This window comes from Balaenoptera musculus, chromosome 17 (assembly GCF_009873245.2).
Source record: "Balaenoptera musculus isolate JJ_BM4_2016_0621 chromosome 17, mBalMus1.pri.v3, whole genome shotgun sequence".
Lineage (NCBI taxonomy): Eukaryota > Metazoa > Chordata > Mammalia > Artiodactyla > Balaenopteridae > Balaenoptera > Balaenoptera musculus.
The window spans coordinates 75,140,588-75,166,330 of record NC_045801.1 but is presented as its reverse complement, the minus strand read 5'-3'; the positions used below and the strand labels follow the sequence as shown (position 1 = coordinate 75,166,330).

General features: G+C 45.1%; 1 protein-coding gene across 3 annotated transcripts in view; it reads left to right on the top strand.

Moving 5' to 3' along the window:
• The window catches only part of FAM110B (family with sequence similarity 110 member B), a 136,769-nt gene that overhangs the window by 60,676 nt on the left and 50,350 nt on the right, over positions 1 to 25,743 (top strand). The window contains exons 4-5 of one of the 3 annotated variants that reach the window (XM_036830774.1): positions 11,519 to 12,013; positions 17,264 to 17,352. The exons of 1 other annotated variant lie outside the window; for it this stretch is intronic. The gene's annotated coding sequence lies outside the window, so the exon portion shown is untranslated. The remainder of the gene's footprint in view (positions 1 to 11,518; positions 12,014 to 17,263; positions 17,353 to 25,743) is intronic. One more of the 3 variants, XM_036830773.1, reaches the window with a different exon arrangement.

The window sequence follows — 25,743 nt, the reverse complement described above, 5'->3', positions numbered from 1 at the left end:
TCTGCTTTTTTTTCTAGAAGCATTATAGTTTTAGTTTTTAACTTTTAGGTCTCTGATCTATCTCAGGTTGATATTTTAGGTGTGAGGTAGGGATCAAAGTTTACTATTTTTTCCAAATGGATATCCAATTTTTCATCATCATTTGTTGAAAGGGCTTTTCACTCTTCATTGAATTGTCTGGGTTCCTTTGTGAAAAGTCAGTTGTAAGTCTGTGGATCTGTTTCTGAGCTCTCTCTCCCTTCTGCCTCATTGATCTAACTTGTTTATCCTTATTAAACCACAGTGTTGGAATTTCAGTGTCTTCATGGAAGAGCTTCCCGTCCTCTTCTGGGAGGACAATCCTTTCTTATCCATGGGAACTCAGGGGAACCACCGTCTGGGTTCCTCACTGTGGCACACATTTCCCCAAAATGCAGAACATCGCTAATGGATGACTCTGACAGGAATTTTGCAGGTGAACTGCGTTTTGCAGTAGGATGACTTCAGTTTGTTCAGATATGAAAAATTTGGTGTCATGCAGTCCATTTCACTGCAATTTAGGTCAGAGAGTCATGCTGAAAAGAAACATGTATGGAGGCATGAGTGAGCACAGACTACAGAACAGCCTCCAAACTAGTAAATCAAAAAGGACCATAGGTTAATTGAAATTCCAGTTAATTTCACACAACTAAGACTCACCAGTGCTTAAAATATCAGTGCTTTAAGATTGCTTTCTCTTGGTTGCCAACAGAGGGGTTTTTTTTGTTTCATCCTTCCAAAAAGTACACAGCGTCAGCATCTTTGGGGAAGACAGAAATTGTTATTTTTCAAACAAGAAAAAAATAATAGAAAAAATTCTGTATAAGTTCCATTGCTGAAAATGAGGACATTTTAAGGAAAGTTGTAATTACAAATCAAAAAAGACTTTTTTTTCACTCTCCTTTCTCCCCTGGCCTGTCCCAGGCTAGGGCTTGGGGCAGGAGGCCCTTGCTTCATCTCTGCAGGACCCTGGCTCTCACCGAGACCATCTCCAGGGGTTGGAGTATTGATTCTCATCAGTGGGACCACCCATCACTACCGTTGGAGGAGCAATCAGATTTTCTATTTACTTCACCCAGGGAAGCCAGGATCCACTCTTCTATGTGGATGAGCTATGCCCATTGTAGACAAAATAAAATTAACTAAGAACCACCCACTTCTCCCCCATCCCCACTCTCAGGATAACCCGGTGAGGTACCATCTTTCTAAAGCCTGGTACTGACTTACATCACATATTCAAATTATTTTTGTTCTTAAACAGCACTAAAAACATATGGGAAGATTATGCTTACACCTTTGGAGGAAGATGATTAACACTTCAAAAGCTTCTTTACTCTATAAAAGGTGCAAAATACCATCAAGACGTCAGGTGGGCAGTTTCTGTCTCTGCCCTGCCGACTCCTGCAGTGCTTTTACACTAACCTGTCAGGTCCTTTATGCCATTTATTCCCATGGCAGAACATCTCTGGGATAGTCATTTAAAACCCTTCTATATAATTTAGTACAAAAAAACCCACTTGTGTAGGCTTGACTCAGACTTTATGATAAAAAACATTCATCATGTGCGCTTCCATGTAAGAGGAATTTAAACTCTCCTCTTCATTAGGAGACCTGCCTGCAGTGGAATTAAAATAGCTTCGCCCTGAATGGGAACACTGACTTGGCAAAGATCAGGGGCAGTCATTCAAGAGGAATGTAATTGAATACTTGAAATTTAAATTAGCTTGTAATCTGACTTTGAAAATAAAGTAAAAGAGAAGCCCAAGAAAGTTTCCTTTAAGGTGAATTAATGTCCTTCAAATCACTTCCAGTTTCAAAGCTTATAATAATGTACACACGATAAAAGTAATATGCAGTGAAGCTTATCTTTTCTATGTGCTTGTTCTCCCTGATACACTGATACTGGCCTTAGGAAAGGTGCCCTACATAGAGAGAACCCACATCTGCAGAAATAACTTGCAAACATCACCAGAGATTTACAAACTGTTTCAGTGCCGTTTAGAGGGACAACCTTTTTCTTTATTGTGTCCATAAAGCAAACATTGTTAACCCAAGAAAGGACCTTAAATAAGTGACACAGATTTTCTGCTTTATTTAGAAACTATTCAGATGTTCATATTTTCAAAGGATTCTTTCTCTTCAGTAAGTTCTTCCTCATTCTTGAAGGACGCTGTATTTTTTCTGTTCAAATCACTGAGTGGTAAACTTTCCAGGAGAATAACATTTGTTAAATGAAAAAACTTAACCTAATTATTGTCCCTGCCTTGAATAGGATTACATAATGAAAAACTGTCTCTTTGCTGTAAAAGAAAACGTAGAAAAGGATCTCTACATATGAAAATAGAAACAGGAGAAATCTAGGGAATCCAGATTCAGAAAACCATTATGAAAAAGTTAACATTCAAAAAAGAAACTGGGGGGGGGGCGCGATTATTTTCAGTAAGAAAAAAAAAATTCTTGGCTTTTGGCTTTACAGGTAATTACACACTTAACAGTATAGATAGAACAGAGCTCAGTTTGCTTCAAGGCAAATTTCTGTTAAATAAATCCCATTTGCACATTATTTTCTATTGTAGAGCTTTAAAAATTGGTCCCTAGATATAATAAAATTACCTTTAAAATATACACATGTAAATGGAAATATCTTTCTAACAAAACCTTGGAACCATTATCTGTTAATGAGCGCTACGGTTCACAAGACTTCAAACTGTGAAAGCAAAAACAGAGTCAGTATAGGCAGACACACTGAAAGGTGATTGCTTTGCTTTACCTTATTTTAAACTTGATTCCTACTAGAGTAGGTAACAATCCACAAGCTTCCGAAACTTGCCAAGGTGCCAGTCAGTCTTCAGTGACGCTAATGTATCTAACTTTATATCCAAAGAAATTATTTTCCTTTTTTTCTCCATCACTTCTTTCCTTTTTTTCTCCATCACTTCTTTCCAGGCGCTTGAACCTGGACCTATCTTTTAAGTGCATAAGAGTGCCTTTAGATAAAAGGAGAGAATTACCCAAATAACTCAGGGAAGGAATGTCTGAGCTGTACAGTACTTAGCAGTGAGGACTTGCTGTAGTGTCAGCAGAGGCCCTAATGCCTAACAATCATCAGCAGATTGACTGACAATCCAGGCTGAACTTTCGGTTCCCACCCTGATGGTTTGAGTTCTGGCTGGGATCGATTAGTACATCAACATCGTGTTTGCTGAGACTGCTGCTTACTAGCTGGTTAGAAAAGCTGAGCTGCATCCTGTAGACTAGCTGGAGGCCAGAGCCGATGACCAGGGAAGGCAGCAGAGCCTCCAAGCCTGAGACTTTAGAGGGGCCACTCGTTAAAAACTTGCCACCCTTAGTTTTTTCTTTTCCTTGGGTGGGAGTGGGAAAAATATCAAGTTTTAATTAAAAATTTATGTTCAGCATGAGTAGCACAGTAGAAAAATTAAACAATTTGGACAAGTTGACCATGCAAAGATAAAAACTATTCACATTTGCCCCTCGACTTTTTCTCCGTATATAGTCACAGAGGTATGTGCATGTATACACAGAGAGATAATTTTAACAAAAATAGAATCATAATATACATCGATTTGACTCTCTCTTAATATTCAGCTATATTTCCATTTAATAAATATTATTCTATAGTATCACTTTTGAATAGCTGCATACTCTTCCATTCATTTTATTTATACGCCATCATTTATGTAGTAGCTATTGTTGAATAAGATTTTTGTTTCTTTTTTTGTTTCTTTCCTTTTGGCTCTATAAAGGATACTGTGATAAATTCCTTACTTGTATTTTTTTTGCACATGTCCTTAATCATTTCTAATTTAGCACATGATCCCAACTATTTCCTGGGGATGATTTTCCCTAAGTGAGTGGCCAGGGGAAAGGTATACATATTTGTAAAATTTTCAAGAAGTTTTTCCAAATTGTCACAGAAAAGAAGTCATGCTTATATAAGTTTCAGAATTTCTAGATGTTATTAACAAACTCTTAACAGTATAGCATTTCCCATCTGGGTTGTGCTCAGGGCATGCATGATAGTTATTTATTTTTATTATCTAGTTCTTTTTCTACAGAGGGTCAGTTTTTCTAATTACATTAAAATCATTTGGCCTGGATGTTCTAATTTTGCCATCAGCCTAGTGGAGAGAACTTAGATAACATTTACAAAATGCTGAGCACTCCCTAAATGCTTTCTATATATATTAACTCATTTAATTACACATCATCATCATACTCATGTTACAGATGAGAAAATTCAAGCATGAGGAAGTTAAGTAATCTACCCAAGGTTACCAGCTGGAAAGTGGCTAGACTGGGATAAAAAATAATGGGATAGAAGGTGAGAAATATATGATGATATTGTTCTAGCAACGTAGTTCTCTCAAAGAGTATCCTTCAGACTGTAACCTCCGAAGTTCTGATATGACATTTTTCAAGACAGCTATTCTTTGGCCTCTACTGACTTTAAAAGTTTCATAAGGACCCCAGATGAATTTCATACCAAATTACGTTCTATAGTTACATATTTGTTTGGATAAGAGCCTAATCTTTCAAAATTAGTAATGTTAAAACATAATTATGAACATTCATGCCATGCATACTTGAAGTTCTTTCATGAAGTTTTTACTTAAAATAGCAGCATGCATTACCCATGCAAGATTATATGCCTTGATTTTGGACCATACGTGTAGAGTTGCATTCCAGAACTGGTACTGATGCTTTACAGACGTTACCCATGCAAGATTATATGCCCTGATATTGGACAATACATGTAGTAGAGTTACATTCCAGAACTGGTACTGATGCTTTGCAGAACTATTTATAGCTATAGGAAACTGCATTTAACTGAAATGTGTAGGCCTTCCACTTTAGAAGACAGAGCTGAAATTTAGGACATTAATCCACTTATTATAATTTAAGGTTTTGTAGGAATTATCCGATGGTCAATAGAGAGAGTCTAATCCTGGTCCTTTTGGTAGTACAGAGATTACCCATGAGGTAAACACTTTCACGTCCTAGAAGATGCCTGGCAGCATTCAGAAGACGTGGTACAGTTTGAGAACAGAAGGGACGCTAATAAGCTCAGGAGAACTTCTGCCACCTAATTCATAGCTCTTATTAGATAATGATATCTAAATATTATTATTATATCTAATTATTAGATTATAATAATTATTATATATCAGATTACTTAATAATATTTAATAATGTTTAATTCTATACCCATGAGTTATAATAATTCATTTTTTGTGTGTTGGAACAAACATGGTTTTAGTGAAAAGAGGAGCAAAATAGGAAGGAATTGAGTCTGGAGTCCTGAGCAAACCTGTAACTGCCCTGGGCTGGTTTCCTCATCTCTAAAATGAGAAAAACTGTAAGAACACCTCCCTGACAGCATTTAGGAGAGACTCAAAGCAAAAGTGAATGTGAAATTTCCTTGTCAGTTTGAAAACTTGGTTCATTTCATTGGTGGTGGTGTCTTTTTTTTTTTAAGTACATTTTTTTTTAATTAATTAATTATTTATTTATTTATTTTTGGCTGTGTTGGGTCTTCGTTTCTGTGCGAGGGCTTTCTCTAGTTGTGGCAAGCGGGGGCCACTCTTCATCGCGGTGCGCGGGCCTCTCACTGTCGCGGCCTCTCCCGTTGCGGAGCACAGGCTCCAGACGCGCAGGCTCAGTAGTTGTGGCTCATGGGCCCAGTTGCTCTGCGGCATGTGGGATCTTCCCAGACCAGGGCTCGAACCCGTGTCCCCTGCATTGGCAGGCAGATTCTCAACCACTGCGCCACCAGGGAAGCCCCACATTGGTGTTGTTTTATTTGGCTCCTTCCCTGGTTTGGAGGGTCCATGTCCTCATCCTAGCACAGTACCTGACAAATGATAGGAGCTAAATAAATACCAGTTAAGTGTCATTATGACGAGATGGAGGAAGAGCCTAGATACCAAGGAACCCCGTTTGAGAACCGAGTAAGTTCCAGGCCCCAGCAGAGGAGGAATAGCGACTTCTCAACTCCGGCTGTTGCCGGTGACTGGCAGCCTTCTCGGTGCTTTCCATGTGAGTTCATGTCTCGTCATCACAGAAACCTTGGGGAGAACGTTCTGCTGGTCGGTTTACCTGCTGGATGAGGACAGCGGGACACCCATGAGGCTCGGTGACGTGACCGCGGTCACGGTGCCCGTGAGTGGTGGAGCTAGATGCCCCTCGTCTGGTTCCGAGTGTGCCTAACTGCAGGGGTGCCCGCCTCCGGACCCGCCTTCTCAGCGCCTTGAGGCCAGGGCCTTTCTACTTAGCTTCATGTTTCAGTGCCCCGCGTGAAACAGCACCAATGTTTGCCGAATAAATTCAGGAAACCCTTTCTGTTTTACATAATCTTTTTTTTCTTTTTGGCCAAGAGCCTTTACACACCACACTGAATAACATTCATATCAAGATGGCCCCATTTTCTGTGAAAAGTCTGAGGTGAAGATATAAAAGAGTCATTTTTTATAGTTTGTGGAGAAAAATCCGTATGCTTATATGTCCATATATAGCGGATAACGTCAGTAAGTCGTCCGAAAACAAAGATGCGGTCTCTGCTCTTCCCACTGTGAGGGTCCAGGACCGTCCCCAGTTGGGTCTAGACCCGACTTCCAACCTTCTGTCTCGCTGTGTGTCCCCAGGCCCGCGTCTCTGAGGTCCCAGCTTTGTCACTGGCCAAGCGGGGTGGTGAACACAGTGGAACGGTAAGGACAGAATTCCACGTTTGAAGACAAAGCCTGCCAGGAAGGCCTGAGACAGCATTTCAGTGTTGTCCTACTGTGTGGCTCCTTTGCTGAAGCCCATCCCCCTCCAGCAGGCTCCCGGGTGTTTACTGTCTCCCTCACTGGTGAGCTCTGTTCGGGGAGGGGCCACATCCCAACCCATGGTCACATCATAGGTGCTCAATATGCATTTCTTGAATTAATGAAGCAGTGTCCCCTTAGTATTTTAGGTTCTCAACCCTCTCTTCTTTATTCTAAACTTCCATTTCTTAAGAGCTTCAAGTGAGGATGTTAAGGATTAATCTCACTGGTTATTTAAAATCATTCCCGGTACTTCACCAGTACGAGGAAATGTGAATCCTTAGAAGAAAAAAAAAGAGGGAATTCCTGGCGGTCCAGTGGTTAGAAGACTCCGAGCTTCCACTGCAGGGGGCACGGGTTCAATCCCTGGTCCGGGGAACTAAGGTCCCACAAGCCAAGTGATGCTGCAAAAAAAAAAAAGGAAAAAGAAAGAAAAAAAAAAAGGTGACAGAGTGGGCCAGGCTTGAGAAGATGGTACAAGATGTGCACCTGGATTTTACACCAAGCCCCACAGAGCCCGGCAAGAGGATGGTCCGAATACAGTCACCTCCTTCAGCGGGGGGCTCCCCAGAGGCCCCGGAAGGGACTCACTCCACAGTGTCCCATGCGAGGCCCCGTTCAGGCGGTGGGGACACGTCCTGGTCAATGGAGCAGGTCGCTGAGTACCTGAAAGGGGAGGGAGCTGAGGGCTGCCCTGCCGGGGAGGCAGCCTGACTCAGCCCGGCCACGGTGCAGGGGCATCGAGATCCCCTTATGCCACATGCTGCTAAAGAAAGAGAAAGAAAACAGAGAAGGAAAGCGGACGGATGTGCGCGTGTTAGGAACAGAGAAGGAAGGGGCACCCGACGCCGACGCCCCGGTGCTTCCTCACCTGCCGTCCTGCCCGGACGGCCGGAGGACCCTGCCGCAGCCTGGACCCTCCAGTCTCGCCCTTGGAGGGGGGGCCGTGGCGGCCCGGAGCCCCTCGCGTGGGCTGGGGAGCCGCGTGTTGGCATCTCTGCCCGGTCCCACGGGCAGCGACTGCCCGCTGGTGGCCTGAACCATCACCGTGGAAATGCCGCGGTCTCCGGCCCACCCCGCTTCACGTGGGCTGGGGTCTCTGGCTCCCCCGGGACCCCCCTGGGTGCTGGTCCCTCCTTCCTGCCTCGGCGGAGCTGGGGGAGGAGAGCTGGCCGGGGCGGAGGCACGCCAGCCCTGGGGGCCCAGCGCGCGGTCGGGTCTCCGAGCAGAGACAGATCTCTGGGTCCCTCCCGGCAAGACGCAGCTTGACCAACAACCAAAACTGAGCCGGTTCTGGCGGGAGTATCCTGACCAGTCTACAGTTATCTTGGAGCCGTGGGCTTAGAACCGTTCTGCGTACGTGAACCCTGATTTCTTTCCCAAGGGAAGAAGACTGTCACCGCGCTCTACATGGCCCTCCTTTTTATTATTATTATTATTATTTAGTTATTTCTGAGATATACATTTTAAAGTAATAACTAGAATTATGACTTATAACATTATACCAGAACATATAAGATTTTTAGAAATTTCATGTAATGTCTGAAACATTTATATTAACATACTTCCATACAAATAACCCAAAGAAAGTTTAGTATTAGTTGTTTTTTTGTTTGTTTTTTTATACTGCAGGTTCTTATTAGTCATCAATTTTATACACATCAGTGTTTAAATGTCAATCCCAATCGCCCAATTCAGCACACCACCACCCCCACCCCACCGCGGCTTTCCCCCCTTGGTGTCCATACATTCGTTCTCTACATCTGTGTCTCAACTTCTGTACATGGCCCTTCTTGATACACAGGCTCTCCTCTCCTCATCCTCCAAGGTTAGAGAATCAAAACAGAACTTGCAGAACCCCATTCAGTGGGATGGACGTTTCTGGGTGACTGTCACCTGCCCCTCCCCCCCGTGCAGCCAGTGTGAAATGTACATGTTTTCACGCCTCGTGCAGAGAAGGGTAAGTGAGGATGGGACTTGGAAAATAACTAGAAAGAAGGGGAGCTGGAGGATACATCCTTCCTGTTGAGGATACATTCAACGTGCAGCTTTCCAGAGGCTCGGACCAAACCCTTTCCTCGCCCCGAGTCTGCTGTTTGCAGCTGTGCCTCTACTTTCCATCTGGGTCCCCTGGCTCCAGCCGCCTCTCCGGGACTTCATAGCTCTCTTGGTCACATCCACCCTCCAGCCAAAAGCATCCTTCAGCTGCAGACCAGACTCTCACCCCAACTTGTATCCTTTCGCAGCACTTCGCCCCCCATCATAATTACCCCTGGGTTGATGCATCACTTACTGTTTATCCCTCATTAGAATGGAAGCTCCACTGAGAATCCGGGGCCCCTGCCAACTCCCTGCAGGGTCCCCAGTGTCCAGCACGGTCCTTACACAGAGTAGGTGCTCCAAACTCTTCATTGAGTTTTGATTTTTCACAATCAAGGCAGAGTTGACTGAAGTTCAAAGACAAAAGCCCTCATTCCAGAGGTTAAAAAAAAAAAAAAATCTAGGCTCCCCCAGCCGAGGGGCAATAGAACGATCAGAAATTAACTGTTACTCACTTTCAAACTAACATAGGGGCTCTCAGCTTGAGACCTAAGAAAGGATCAGTTGCTTCTTTCTCTTACAAAGTGCCTGTTTAAATGGCTTATACAAAACAGGAACAAGACAAATTAATCAAACAGCTTTTTAAAAGTGCCCCCTTTTTGAGCCAGCAGTCTGTTACATGAAGAGGAAGTGCTTCTAGCGTTTCCCAGACGAATGCCTGCGAGTGGTACCAGGCGGTATCCCAGCAGCCTCCAGGGAGCGGTGCCTTAGGCCAAATCACTGAAGCCAATTCCTCTTGAAGTTTTAGCTCCTGATAATGGTGATGGCGGTTTCATAATCCACATGGACACTGCTTCAAGGTAGCAAATGTGAGGGTCATTTTAGGAAATCTGTCTCTATCATATTTTCTCACAGTTGGTGTCTGTGTCTACATTTCTACACACTTTTTCACTCTTGGATGTATAGACCATGAGTTTCTGTGCTTTTCCTGACGTTTATGGGCCATGCTGTTCCTTTCCTTAGTTTATTTCCCATCCAGTTTGTGGTACCCAAAGATGGAAGGATGAAGGATGCCGCTTCGTCAGTATTTTTTTCCACAGCTACTAATTAACCCCTGGGAGTATTTGGTTCCTCAGAGCAAATCATAATGCCTGTTGAGCATGTCAGCTTTTTGTAAAGGTTTTCAAAGAAAAACCAAAGCACAGCATAACTACAGAAATGAGAAGTTTGCATGTTATCATTGGATTGGAACTTGACTGGTAGAACATATACCGATTTGGGGAAATTACAGAAAAGAAGTTTAACAGATTTGATTAATATCATTGGAGGACTGTTAATTTTGTAGAACATATTGAAGAAATGACTTGAAGGGAAAACAAATAAATAAATGGATACGGGGACAAAAGTTGTATTTGACTAGCTGAACTCTCTCCTCTCCCCTTTTCACATAAATGCCTCATTTTAAATTTAATCAACCTCCTCATTACAGACTTGCCCCAATTTATATTCCATCGAAAACACTTTCTCAAATGTATAATGGCATTTAATCTATATTGCAAATCATTAACGAAATGCAATTTTAAACCCCAATTTCCTGAAAATTCCTTTTAAGATTGGTTCATATAGAATAAACTGAAATTAGTGACTAACGCATATCCAGAAAGAAGTAGGTGAAATACTGTTTGTTACTACAGTGAATACCAATAATGGTTCTGCATGATTAATCAAGTCTGCTCTTGGCTTGTCACCATTAATTACTTCTAAATGGTATTTCTGACAAAGCTGTACACTGGAGAAGTTTAGATACTTCTTTTTTGAGTAGTCTGACACCAGAAAAGAAGGGAGACACTATGGTATTGTGAAAAGATTGCTGCTATTAATAATAGCTTAATTTAGAACTCACTCTGTGCCAGGCCCTGCGCTGAGAGCTGAGTACTCATTGCTTCTGGCAGTGATGCTGCAAGGTGCCTCCCACTATTGCCTCTGAGACTCAGAGACATCCAGCCTCTTGCCCCAAGTCACCCAGGAGGGAGTACCTGATCCAGGCAGCCTGGATGCATGGTTTTCTCCTGTGCCTCTTGCAAGATTCAGCTTCTAGAACTATTGTTACCATTAAATTGTGCTGTGGGCAGATTTCCTTCATTTTCCCTTTACAATGACTTCTGATATTCCTTTTCCATCTCTTGTACCTCTGAATTATTATTCATCACTCTAGTCAAGGTGATGATTTTTGACACCTTGATTAGTACATTTCCACGATGGGTGGAAATTAGTACATTTCCACCATGGGCATTTCAAACTATATTGAGAGACTAATTAGCACTTTAGGACAAATAAGTGGCAAATTGCTAATCAGGGTGAATAAAGTGAAGTGTCAGATTTTATAGCACCACCACTAATACCTTCCTACTATTGACTTTATTATTTATTCTTCAGTGCTGGAATCTGTGAATTTTTTTAAAATTTATTTTATAGCAGTATAGTTGATTTACAATGTTGTATTAATTTCTACTGTACAGCAAAGTGATTCAGTTATACATATATATATACATTATTTTTCATATTCTTTGGAACCTATTAAGTTTAAGGAAACTGGCTATACCATACATTGATTTAACCACTCTTTGTTTCTCTAGATTGGAAGAAAAACAAGAATGCACTTTAAAAACCACTTCTGGTTTATAAGGTGACACATTAATGCTCAAAATGACAGGAAATCAAGATGATTCTGTCTGCGGGGTTTCACTTATTAAGATTTAATTTGCTCCTGTGCTTTGCTCCAATCGCTCTGTGCTAGCAAACTAGCTATAATTAGATTAGCAGCCTGCTAAACGCTGGTGACAGCCTGAGCCTCAGAGAGCATGTGCCGGATTCCGCCCGAGCCGCTCCTCATTGGCTGCTAGCCTAGCTGCTCGCCGGTTTGATAGGTTTCCACAGTACTCGTTATGCTGCATTGGAGACACGGATACAGAGATACTCTGCTGCGTTCTGGCCACGGTGGAGGTGCTTAGCTGGTAACGTTACAGGAGGAATCAGGCACCGAGGAGAAGGCGACCGTCTTTGTTGAGAGAGCGAGGCAGTCACCGACTGCCGGCTGCCAGAGGAGATCAAGGAAGAAGTGTCAGTTCATGGTAATTACTTTGAGTCTTTATCTCGCCTGAAAAACACGGCCATGCATGAAATGAAGTGTGTTCATCATGTCATCTGTTTAATTTGATCTTGCTTTTGTTAATATCACACGCTCTCCGGCGTTCCATGTAAAATATGTCCTCCCGGAGAAGGCTGGGCTGGTAAACAGCTACCGTCTTCATGTAGGAATCTTGTTTTTACCTGGATTCAAGAGTGCATGTGCTGGGGAGCGCTTCTTATTGGTTCTCTGCTGTTTAGGAAAGCCCGATGTTGCATCCATTTAGGTGTCTTTGGAGGTGCGTTTCAGTGCCCTGTCGACTTTGTTTGCATGGGGTCCGGACTCTCCTGAATAATGAGCCACGGAGGAGAGTTCGGAGAAACACACTTTAATTAGGACAGAGCAGCGGGTCTCCTGGTGTCAACGCAGGGTCTCAGCAGAAGTAATGCCCATTGTTTCTTCAAAGATGTGTGCAGCCTTCATTTTGGATGGTTCTCTTTGTTTCCCCTTCTGTAGTTCTCATGAAGCCTTTTTCATATAGAGGATGGTAGCATATCCCGTTCTGCCAGAAACACTTCTCGGTGTGTATTCGGCATGTGCTGAACAGAATTTTTGACTCGGGCTTTGTTTAACAAGGATGTTGTTTCGGGAGTTGAAATCACAGAAGGTGGGGTTCTCACCACTTTGACTTACGTTTGACAACATTTTAAAATTTCTATTCATGGTCGCCTGGATGATTTTCCAAATCAAACAATAAATAATCTTGAATTCTGTGATAAAGATGATACATTCGGAAGGAAAAATATTTAAACGGCCAAGGCTGAGCTTAAAGAAATGCAAACAAATGCAATGCGAGTGTCTGCTTCTCAGCGTACCTCCTCCGCAGAGTTCTGTTTTATTCGGGAAGAGCCCCTTGCCACCATTTAGCCCTCAGACTTAAATGTTGATGTCCTCACCGTGTGAGGCGGTGGAGACCACAGAAACTTGTGTGTTAAGTCACCAGTCACACGGCTGGGTGGCTGCCACCATGCGTCTGGGATCCGTGGAGAGCTCTGCTGGTATCTGAAGGCTGTCAGGAGTTACCTCCCTGCTCCTGAAAAGCCAGACGTTGCCGTGTCAGAATTTGGTTAAAGCAGCTGCTTTGATTTGAAGCTATAATCTGGTTCAAGGGGTTCGTCGTGTTCTTTGGTCGAGGAAAACTTCAGAATCCTAACTGTGTTTCCCACCCCATCCGTACCCTCAGCCCCTGCGAATTCCCTCCCTCGTCCATTCCTGGGGTGTACTGTTTCTCCCAAATAACAGTTTGAAGAAAAGAACAAGGAATATTCTGAAAGTTTGTCGTTTATTGTGATAGGGTGTCGCCTGTAATAAGAAAGTCGAGTGTGGTTCATTGTCAGCCGGCCTCTGGGTTTTGAGATGCCGTGTCTGGTGAAATGGGCACTGGAGGGGGTCACCCTGCGGGGGGCACTGACTTCCTCTTTGGACGCCCCCGATGACGCAAACCACGCCCCAGTCACATTTCACGAGGTTGCGTGGTGGGGGGCGGAGGGCGCAGCTCAGTTCCGGGCTTTGCTCTTCCTCACCTGCCCAGAGCCCTCCTGCCTCTTCATTCTTTGCCTGAGGTGCTCCCTGTGCAGACGTGGAAAATATCCTCCTATCCACAGACGGGCTTAGACCCTCACTTGGGGAACAGTAAACTGATGCGATCCTGTCGTTGTCTGTCCCTCTCCCTTTTCTTAATCTCGTGAAACGCTTCCTAAGTTACCCTGGTCTTAGAGCATTCTAAGAAGTCGGCTGCCTTAAAAGTAAATTATTGTTCAAACGCAAGCTGTGTGACTCTCCGCTGCAAGCACCGTTGTTAGGCTGTGCGTCACGGGAAGCCGTGGGAAGTGGTTCTGGCTGATGCTGATTCTCAGGGTTGGATCTTAAAAGACTTTCTGTGTCTAGAAGGAACTTCTCAAAAAGGTAAATATAAATATAACCGTCTGCGAATATTGTGTAGTAGTTTACTGTGATATCCCGGAGGGCCTTTTAACATACACTAAAGGGGCATTTTTCTAATAGCACTAAGTAAAATGTTATTCATGTTTTTGCAGAGTAACAAAATCTGCACTTTTATCTTCAGATGAATCACATCTTAACATTTTTTTTAACTACACGAAGGGGAATCGTTATGTATTTCTGAGATGAGAAAGTAAAAATAAATGTCTTGGGCACTTTAAAATTTTGTTCTCTCTCATCCTTATAATTCCATAACTCTCTATTGATGAATGACATTTCTGACCCATCAAAAATAGGTCTATTAGCATGAACTAGAGTATAAAGCATATAATATTTTAAAATTAAAACATTGTCTGCTATAAGAGATACTTTCTCACTTTCTCTTCTAGGGGCTTATAATCACAGCAGGAAAAATGATAATCAGTTTAAAAATGAAAAGTCCCTCCATGTAGAATATGATGTGCCACAAAGCAACTGGGCTGAACAGGGCCTGAAAGTTACAGTAAAAAGGAAGGAGTGGGGGGCAGTCCAGGCCATGGGGTGAAGAGTTGCCAGGTGGTGCCTGCAGGCGGCTCTCTGGCTGGTCCCCTGGCATCTGTGGCATCAAAAGCACAGAGGGAGGCCTGTCATTCACAATTGATAAATATTTCAGGGTCGAACCTCCAGAACCTGCCTGGGTTGGAAAAATGTTTGAGGAGCCATTAGGCCTCATCTAAGTGTGTCTAGTTTTTCTTTCATTATTTATTCTATAATTATGGGCACCTACCACGTGCTAGGTTCTGTGCTAAGCCTTAAGAAAGGAAAGAAGGCACAGCCCTATCAGCAGGAAGTGGCAGATTGTGGAGGGGAGGCCGTGAGATAAATGATAATGGGGTGCAGGGGGCAGGGGGAGGCACCCAGCCTGGGGATCCTGAGGAGGAGTGACCAGGGGTGGGGTGTGAAGACTTCAGGACAAGGGCAGTAGTGCTGGATCCAGAACTCTTTTGCACCACATACACCGCTCTTAGTGTCAAGTAGGAGTCAGGGTGGGCCACCGACCTGGTTCCTCTTTCATATGGACTTTCAGTCTCCCTGTTGCCTTATGTGTGATCTGTAATATTAAATGTCATAAATAGGAACTGTCGTGTCTTTTCTTCCTCCTCCTAACCCTCCTCAGAATGCACACTAGATTGCTGCCTGGAAGTGTTTTTATTGCAGTAGATTTATATCACGTGGGATTCGAGAAAATTTTTTAAGTGCACCCAGTAATTTAAAGATGCATCTCAAAGGCATCACAAAACACCTTCCTTACTGTTGTACCCTTAAGTAATTTAGGGATTGCTTTTGGAACTGCTTGCATTGCCAGGAGTTATCATTTGCGATGGGACGCCGGTTGACTGCTTTATTTATTTATTTATTTATTTATTTATTTATTTTAAGGATTAACCACCAAAGTTAACAGTTACTAAACCAACTTCTTTTTTTTTTTTTAAGTATTTGTTTATTTATTTATTTATGGCTGTGTTGGGTCTTCGTTTCTGTGCTAGGGCTTTCTCTAGTTGCGGCAAGCGGGGGTCACTCTTCATCGCGGTGCGCGGGCCTCTCACTATCGCGGCCTCTCTTGTTGCGGAGCACAGGCTCCAGACGCGCAGGCTCAGTAGTTGTGGCTCACGGGCCTAGTTGCTCTGCGGCATGTGGGATCTTCCCAGACGAGGGCTCGAACCCGTGTCCCCTGCATTGTCAGGCAGATTCTCAACCACTGCGCCACCAGGGAAGCCCTACTTTATTTATTTAATTAGGTCTTTTATTTATTTCAGTCATTTATTTTGTATGTGCTCATTAAAGACAAGCTTGTAAATTCTGGGCTTGGAATATAACACTTGCATTTGACCTTCCTATGATTAAGGCATTCTGCTCTCCTTATACATTTGATGGAATTTAGACAGATTTTCAATCTTGCCAGATTTGGAGGGGAAGTCCCCCTTAAGGGTCTCTCTCACACACTTGCATTAGCTCTTGCCACCAGGAAAATGTCTACATGGAACCAGGCCCTGCATTTCCGATACTTTGGGGCCTGCAGTCAGAACACCGTCCAGATGCTCTAGTGTTCTGCCCTGTCAGGCTTGCACACCGACTTTTGCACAGCCCGTCAGAAGAGCAGCGTCTGTCTTTCCCTCTGTCCTTACCCCGCCCTCCTCGCTGAGCTGCAAGTATTCTCCGTCAGAGCTGATTGCAGAGCGGCAGCCAACCCTGCTGGCTTCCCGTCCCTGGCTGTTCCTTCCCAGCTGCCTTTTCTGCCCCCCTTTTAAATAGATGTTCTCCAAGGTTCTGCCCTCCGTTAGCCCCCCTGTTACCTGCACTCCATCGGTTGGTTCATCCATCGCCACAGACTCAACCGCCCCCCTGTGTGTCCGCAGGGCCCCCGCTCCAGCCACACCGGCCTCCTTGCTCCCCCTCCTCGGGGCCCCGGCCACCCCCCTGCTCCGAGGGTGCTTCCCCCAGTAGACCCAAGGCTTGTTCCCTCAGTGCCTTCGGGATTATGCTCAAGTGTCCCCAGCTGCCATTCCAGTGGGACAGTCTAAGACAGTAGCTGTTGTATTTAGTCTCCCCTCTCTGGAGGTCAGGGACTTGGTCTTAACCCCCAGAGCCTAGAACAGAACTTGGTCCGTAGAAAGTGCTCAGTCAGTCCTGGAGAGTGAATGAACGAATGAATGAATGAATGGCTACTGGCGTGGCAGGCTGCAGTGCCGTGAAGGGCGCCCCTGTGCCAGTCAGGAGCTCTGCCCCAGCCAGCTGCGTGGTCTGCGCTGAGCCCTCGCCCTGAGTGGGCTCTGTGTCGTGGACTGAAGTGGGGTTTGTCCCAGGTGGGCTCTAAGGCCCCTTGAGACTCTGACACCCTGTCACTCCCTGCGCACACGCGGACCTCCGTGTGCAGAACAGCAGTTCTGAGGATGAGATGACGCCCTGTCAACCTTCGTTTGTGTGACTTCCCACAACTTGGTGTTGATATTCTTCTATCTTTATACTTGCTATCTGCGGCTAAATGTCTCCTTCAAAAACTGGTCAAGGTGAACAAAACACTTAGCTTCTAACTGAAACGTGTATGTAAAAACTAACACAGTTTGGTTTACCTCTGTGTTCGTTATCTGTTTTTTTAAATTTATTGACCAATTTTTAAAAGAATTTTCATTTTCTGTTGTTGTATATCTTTAATACCTGCCTATTTTTGTCAAATAAAAAAGCAATAGCGATCTTTTCTTTTCTCTGTTTTTAGATATTTCGTGCAGCAGAGAGTACTTTAAGAGAGGAAGGATTCCCTGTGACTTCTGCCTGCAATCCGTAAAATACTCAGTCCTCTTTCAAGTAAGTGTATTGCTTTGCTTTGATCCATTCTGAGCAGAAGATATTGATTGTCTCTGAAAACCTATGTCGTATTACACTAAGACAAAGAGGCTGAGGTTTCAGATATTTTGCTCTCTGGCAAAAAAAGAGGAGTCCCACCTTTGAGGTCCTGCAGGACCAAAATAACAGTGACGATGATTTCCTTCCCCAGGGGTTTCCGTGATATGTTGTCTGCATGTCTCCCAACAGTTCTACTCTTTTAACGGCTGTGTAATATTTACTAGTAATCTCCCTGGTATCTAGAAGTGCATGGATTCGAAAACAGTATCCAAAAAATGCACGTTTTTACACTCCAGTGCGAAGTACACTGTCTGTGCTTGGGGAGTGAGGTGGTGTTTTCTGGCATCCCTAATGCTGTAGGGCCAACAGCAAATGCCTGGGAGTTTGGGGCACAGAGATGTTTGCAGGATGCCCTCCCTAGGGAGGTCCCGTCAGGAGGGCAGAACCTAGATGTCAGCCAGGGGACAGACCAAGAGGGTGGGGCAGGTGTTGGAGAACAGTCAGCAGACGTGAGAATGTGTGTGTCCGTAAAGGACATTGCTGGGTGCTTTGTCCCACGTCCACGCCACCGGATTCCTTCCTGATGGTGAGCCTGGAGACATCCTTTAGCCAGACCCATCTTCCCATGAAGGAGCTGAGGAAGCGGATGAGCAGTGGTCAAGGTCCAGATGGTTCCTCCCCTTTGACAGAGGGGCTGAGAGCTCAGTGTCACCAAATGAGGAAGTTGAGAATGTTTAGGAAATTGACAGACAGCTCTCCAGTTAACTCACGTGTGCAAGGACCTGACACGTGGTAAAGAGCAGCCCTTGTGAGGTCACCAAGTCTTAGCCTCGGCGCCCATGTTCCCGAGTGACCACATGCTTTGGTTTGATTGACAGCTATCCTCGAGCCTCTCTTCCAGCATCCACATGTAACGTACCATTACCTGGATAGCACGCCATGCATTTTATAGCTGTTTATCATTCCATCATGCAGAACTTTGTTGGGTGGATGGTGTTGGTCTCCTGGAATCTTAGCATCTAACTTAGGCTGACAAACAAGAATCAGCCTCTGCCAGGTGGAATTCTGCAATCTGTGGAAAGAGGGATTAAAGAAAAAGCCAACAGCACATATCAGTGAGACACACTGAAATCCATCAATCTTATCACCATGTTCCCTTATCACAGATATAAGAAGTTCTGATACGAAAGCCTTGGGCTCCTCTTGGCTGGCGGGAACTCAGCATCTCCCATCCCCAGCCCCCAGCTCGTAGAATTGCACCTCTGCACAGATGGGTTTAATGGGGGTCGTCTCCAACAGGGCCTGTCTTCCCCACTCTGCTCGTTCTAGGAGCCCACCCATCTCGATTTGCCCACAAGTGAGAGGTTTTCTGGAACATGGGACTTTCAAGTGCTAAAAGCAGGACAAGTCCCCAGCAATCAGGGGCCTCTTGTTCCCTCTCAGGATTCCCTGCGCCCCTCCTCCCACCCAGCTGGCTCCCGACAGCAGGTGAATTGGCAGCCCTAGTGGCCAGGAAAGAACTGCAAGGTTGAATAGACATGAGTGTAACCTCAGCTCCGCTGCATACTAACCCTGCCATTGGACTTCACCTCTAAGCCTCAGTTTCCCACGTGCCAAGTAAGAATACGAACACGCTCCTAGGGATTTGGGGAAGGTCACATGACACAGCCACAGGCAGTGCCAGGGAGAGGGTAGGCCTGGAGAAGCGGGGGGTGGGGGGTGGGGGGGCCCCTCCTTCCTCCTTCCCGGACCAGATAGTGAGTTGCCTTCACAGGCATAATCGTCTTGAGCTTTGTCAATATTATTATTTGGCCAGGCCCTGCATCAGGAAGATTAGACAGGATTCAGCCCTGTCAATCATTAACGCAGTGTCTCCTGGGTTATGTAGACTCTAAATCTGGGCTCCTATGTCTGATTCTCAAGTAATGCCAGGTCTCTGTGTGCTGGTTACTTTAAATTGTTTTTATACCAGTTTCCCCTAAAGAAGATAGAAACAAACAAAAAAGCGCTCTAAAGATTGTTGTGAAAAACATAGTTTTTGTCTTATTATCCAAATGTTTTCAATTGTTTTAGGCTATTTTCACATTTAAAGTTATTTAAAACTTGTTCGTTTCTGAGTTTATAAATGACAGATAAGTCGCCTTATAAAGAATATGTATTATTATTGTCATCAACATTTTTCACCACTCCTCAATACGTGTATTTAAGGTTATTATGTTTTAAAAGTACAAGATGGGTCTTTTTAAAAAAGTGGTCCCTTCTTTTAGGAAACTCAAAAAGCAAATGCAGGCATACAATGACCTTGTAATGTACTTTGAATCAAACTTTTGAGTTTTTTCAACCTAGAACCTCAGTCCTCCTATGTAATGTACATGTAAGTCACCTTTCAAGGGGACACACAACTACCAACCTCTGTGCATTATTCAGGTGATTGCAGTTTCAGGAAGTAAGTTACAATGTTTCCCTTGTTTTTAGTTGCTCATTATCTTAATCAAACTGAAATAATTGATAAAGTCAGTTTCTCCTGGAAAGTTGCCTTTTTCAAAACTTCTCTGGGATGGAGTTTTGTTCTTTTATAGTGTGAGTGCTGGGGACTTGAGATTGCTGGGAGCAAAAGCAGACTTGCAGTTTTGTTTGTGTGTTAAATGGTCCTGACCAAGAATACCTGCCAGCTTGCCACAAACACCTTTTCTCCATCTCAGTGTTTCCTGAAGCTGGTCCTCCGCAGCGAGGGATCTGTTTCCCCTCCATGACTCATCTACCTTTCACGCCAGCATCTCTGACTTCTGCCTTTTCCCACATCACTTCTTTGCCAAGAGAGTGACTCAGAGCTCAGGTTCCACCAGAACCATCCGGTGGCTCCTCGAAGCCGGCTCGGCTGACCTTGAGCAGGTCTCCTGGGGCCGGGGAGAGCAGGCCGCTGCCGAGAGCCCCTGACCGGGCTCGCTGCCTTTTAAAAAAGAAGAGGGAGAGGAGGGGACGTCCTTGGGAAAGAGCAGCTGGGATTTCAGTTGTTTTATTCCCCTTGTTCACAAAGAGCCTATAGGCTTCTGGAAGGAAAGATATAAGGATATTTCCCTCTCTAAAATAAATACCCCTCCCCACGGGACTTCCCTGGTGGTCCAGTGATTAAGACTTCACCTTCCAATGCAAGGGGTGCAGGTTTGATCCCTGGTTGGGGAGCTAAGATCCCACAAGGCTCGGGGCCAAAAAAAAGCAAAAGTAAAAACAGAAGCAATATTGTAACAAACTCAGTAAAGACTTTAAAAATGGTCCACATCAGAAAATCTTCAAACAAAAAATTTTAAAAATAAAATAACATAAATACCCCTGTATGCAGATTCTATTTGTGAGGATTTAACACACATTTATTATGAAGTTCAAGAAGCCACTGTTGATTACAATTTAAATTACTAAATTACCGTTTAAGTTATTTGGCGTATTTAAAATGCTGTTTTTTGTTTTTTTAAAAAACTTATTTATTTATTTATTTATTTATTTATTTATTTATGGCTGTGTTGGGTCTTCGTTTCTGTGCGAGGGCTTTCTCTAGTTGCGGCAAGTGGGGACCACTCTTCATCGCGCTGCGCGGGCCTCTCACTATCGCGGCCTCTCTTGTTGCGGAGCACAGGCTCCAGACGCGCAGGCTCAGTAGTTGTGGCTCACGGGACTAGTTGCTCCGCGGCATGTGGGATCTTCCCAGACCAGGGCTCGAACCCGTGTCCCCTGCATTGGCAGGCAGATTCTCAACCACTGCGCCACCAGGGAAGCCCTAAAATGCTGTTTTTTGAAATCAAATGAAAGACAAATTCTGTAGGTTGCTGTGTGTGCATAATAGTTTGTTGTTGTTCACTATTAATGGCTGTTACACTTTAAGTCAGTTTACTGTCAATGGAGGCATTGCTTTTCTACAAAGACCAGCAGAAAAGTTAAAGCCGTCATCTGTGGAAGGCCTGCACTGGGACCCCAATGCTGGAAGCGTCACGTGCCTGCAGAGAAGGTGTAGAGTCTTCATGGTGTAGACAGGGGTGCAAGAATCAAAGAGGTTAACCTCATATAAAGGGCAACCATGTGACCAGACACACACTGGGTGTAGAACCCAGGTCCACTTCTTCTATCAGACCCCAGACCTTTCACACCAGTTGGTTTCTTTATAGTGATGGGGTCATAAATGGAACAGGAATGTCGGTTGAGGGCCCCATAAGAGCGTGCCCGTTAGAGAGAGAGGAGGACACCTGCTGAGGGATTAGACCTTCACATTCATTCTCCAGCCTGTTCCGTGTCTACTGCATCCCTGCGGATTGGGAAAGCGTTTATGCGTTCTGAATACTCAGCGAAGTTCAGAAACACGGAGTGTCCTCTCCACGCTGGTCCACGCACGATAGCCCAGTGCTGTGGTCTCAGTGTGTGTGTGTCCCCCAAATTCATACGTTGAACTCCTGGTGGCCAGTGGGGAGGTAATTAGGAGATGGGGCCTCTGGTAGGTGCTGAAGTCCTGAGGGTGGCGCCCTCATGAATGGGAGGGATTAGTGCCCTTTACAGAAGCGGCCCCGGGGAGATGCCTTACCCCTTCCGCCACGTGAGGATGGGGCAGGGAGTCTGCAGCCCAGAGGGGGGCCTTCACCAGAACACGACCGTGCCGGCACCGTGATCTTGGACGTCCAGCCTCCAAAACTGTGGAAAATAAGCGTCTGTTGTTCATAAGCCGCCTAGTCTGTGGCGTTCTCTTATAGCCACCTGAACACAACAAAGACCCCTAGGATAAACGTATGTTAAATATTCAGTTCTGTTATTTTGTTTCGTACCTGGGTTCATAGATAAAACAGAAACCTGAGAATCCTCCTAATCTGCGTTTCTTCTTTGGGGAATTCCTCCTGTTTAGCTGAGGAGGAGAAGCCACTTTCTCTGCCCCTGGTCTTTGGGTGGTGTTTGGACATGCTTCACGGAGCACTGGTCCATCGGTGACCAGAAATACTGATCTCTTGCCGCTACTTGAGTCTAGTGGGTCTGATTCTCTGTAGGACACACTTAAAGCTGAGCTCAACATCATCCTTGGTCAAAGAGAGGCAGCTTTGACCAGGACGGCCAGCGGAAGGACGTTCCTCTGGAAGGACGCCCCGTGGCGTGACTCCTGGTGCTTTACCCCACGTGCCTGTATAGGCGCCAAGCTTTGCGGACCCTCCATGTGCCCCGTGCCTCGGCACTGTCATCTCGTTGTCACCAGACAGCTCCATTCCTGACTTCGCCCTCTGTTCGTGAGCCTGCCTTAGCCTTTGCTCTCAGACCAGTCCGCTTGGTAAGCAGGAAAGTCTTTTGCAGGCACTGTTTTCATCTTGTTACTCCCCTGCTCCAAAATCCTGTTTCCTCCCAGTTACCTATGGATCAGGTTTAAATTCCAGGGCCTGGCAGTTAAAGTCACCTCTCAACTGGGATCCCCACCCTCATCAAGTCAGTATCCAGGGACTTCCCTGGTGGTCCAGTGGTTAGGACTCCGAGCTTCCACTGCAGGGGGCACGGGTTCCATCCCTGGTTGGGGAACTAAGATCCCACATGCCGTGCAGCATGCCCCCCCCACCAAAATTAAACCCCCAAACAAACCAAAAAAAACCCAAAAAACACAAATATCCATTTCTCTCCTCCTGTTTTTCACATACCTGTCTCATCAGAGTGTATGAGCTTTTCCTTGCCTGGAATTCCTTATCAATTCCTGTCTCCCAGAGGCTGGGAGTTCCTTTGAGGCCTATTTCAAAAGTTACTTTTTCCTTTTAAAACAAAAGTCTTGGGGAACTAAGATCCCGCAAGCTATAATGTGTGGCCCAAAAAAAAAGTCTTTTGAGCAAAATCCAAGAATTTTAACCTTTCATTCCTTCAAATTTTTTCACAATTCAATACATACTAGGTACATGTATAAGTAGTCTTGAAATTATTTTTTGCTTTAAGCGTGTATGTGATTCTCAAGTTACATGGTAAGTTGATGTAAAATTTTTCCCTTCGTGCAAAGACTGCTCGGGCTCTCAGTTGTCTGAGAGAATGAATAAACAAGCGGCACCACGCAAGCCAGCCCGGGCGTCCACAAGGCGCACCGGGAGAAGGTGGGCTGGAGTTGAAATCCGAGAGGAAACTGCGGAGCGTTTTGCCGCATTAGCGGAGTTCTGAGGACTGATTAACTTCCTGGAGAGGGATGAAGCTATTTATCAACCTGGGAAGCCCTCCACAAAAATAACAATTTTATTCAGCAACCCAGACTGGAAAGCTGTTGTCAGTTCTTAAATGTCCATAATCGAGTGACATCTGAATAGACACGTACTAACACGATCAAGAGGAAAGTAACAGCATCTCCTCCGGAAGGTGAAACAGACCCACTGACAGCAAGAAGCACAAGCAGAAACTCGGTCAAAATCCCCCTCAGTTGGGGGGCTCAGTTCAGATTTCCTCTCCTGTGCGGAGACTCTTCTTATCCCTAAATCTGCGTTTATTTAGAATTTACAGATTCCTGTACTCGTGGTCCCTTCGGGCTGTGCGTGCAGTCAGGTCCTCTTTTCATTCTCTGAGGACATAAAGGGCGCTCATTAGTCTGGTTTGTGTTACGGGAAGTCGCTGCGCCTGTTTCTAGTAGATTTTAAGCGATGTGAGGGTAGGAATTATGTTTTAACTCTGTGTCTTTAGAATCCAGCACAGAATCTAACATGATAGAGGCCTGAGAACGGTCTGTGGGCTTGAACGGGACTGAAGGACGTCCTGTACGCGAAAAGGACAGTTGTGGGTTTCACGTCCGCTGTCATCCAAGTGTGACAGCAGCGTCTGCGGATACAGGACATGGCCACACGGGGGTTCAGAGGGCCAGCAGTCCAGGAGCCGTCTCCATTGTGGAGCGTGCTGCATTGTGCTCTTGCGGAGCTGTTTATTCCTCGCCGCGTTCCTTGAGCGCCACCGGTTTGCACATGCAACATTGGTGTCCATCAGCTGTGTACTGGGCTCACTTCACAGCTGGACGTTCAGCTCCTCTGAGTGGCCTCCAGGAGGGCCAGCCAGAGTCAGGTGCCTCGTTCGGAGCCTGGGAGAGCACCTCTCTCTTACTCTTAACACCCTTTGGTGACTAAGCATTCAAATAAGAGATGCTCAGTACAATTAAGAAAAACTATATAAGCCTGTGGCTTTAAATCTCCCATTAAGAACCGGGAAATTAAGAAGACATTTTATGCCAGATCTGCAGCATTTTAGGGTTTCTCATTGCACTTTATTAGTGACACTTGACATTATGTGTGTTTGCAGTGTATCTCATTAATCTTAAATACAACGACTATGTTTCAAAGCACTTTTTGATAATTAGACATTCGTATCCAATCGATCTCTTATTTTTAAGACTATTGAAACCCGGTTTTGAAGTGCTATGTGAAGTGTTCTTAAATTTTAAACTAATACGTAGCCACTTTATTGGCACTTAGCCTCATATGTAAGTAGGACGGCTGTGTGCTTCTGAGGCTATGTCGTAGAGCGCTACTTCTGTTTTCAACTTGTGCACTATTGCCGTGATGTGTGAAATACGTTACAAACCGCCTCCTTTAGTTCCCAGTCTCCTCCCAGGTCAGTACCAGAGGGTGATGCCCTACAGTGCGTTTCGGGGCTTGTGCATTTGCCAGTGAAGACGCTGGCGTAGTAACAGACGGAAGGCTCCAGAGGGTAAGGATGCACGTGATGTGGCACAAGTAGGACGTTGTGGAGCCGGGGCTTTGCCTGGCATTTACTGGGCACTTCTCAGGGGCCAGGTGCGGTGCTAAGTCCTTTATGTGCATCACCTCCAGGAGTTCTCACAGTGGGTAGCTGTTGAACAAAGCAGGTAATCACGGGGTGAGATTCGAGCCCTTGTCTGTCTGGCTGCAGATCCATCCACCTTGCCAAAGTGCGTCGAGTGTGATGGTTTGGTGTGCGCGGTGTTTCTCAGACTTTGGAGGAAAATGTTTTGTCTTTTTGTTTTTTGGTTTCTTTTTCCTATTTAGAAACTGTATTCCTTGGACAGCTTAGATTTACTGAAGGTTTCTCGGAACCACAGGAATTGCTGCAGGTGCCAACCAAAGGTTCCCCTTCCAGCGGGTTTATCACATGGTGGCCCCGGAGAGACCAGTGCTGTCCGTCACCTCTGTCCTCATCTGCGGGCCGTGATGGTTCTCCTCGTCACCGGGGACTCAGGTCACGGGCTTCGCTCCCAGCCCTCTGATCTGAGGCTACCCATCAGCAGTAGCGATTAGCTTTTTGATTACACACTTACACATTTCACAAAGTGCTTTCACTTCAACAGCCTTGAGGGGCGGGGGAACTGTAATCTCAGCTTGGCAGATGAGGCAGCAGGTGCCT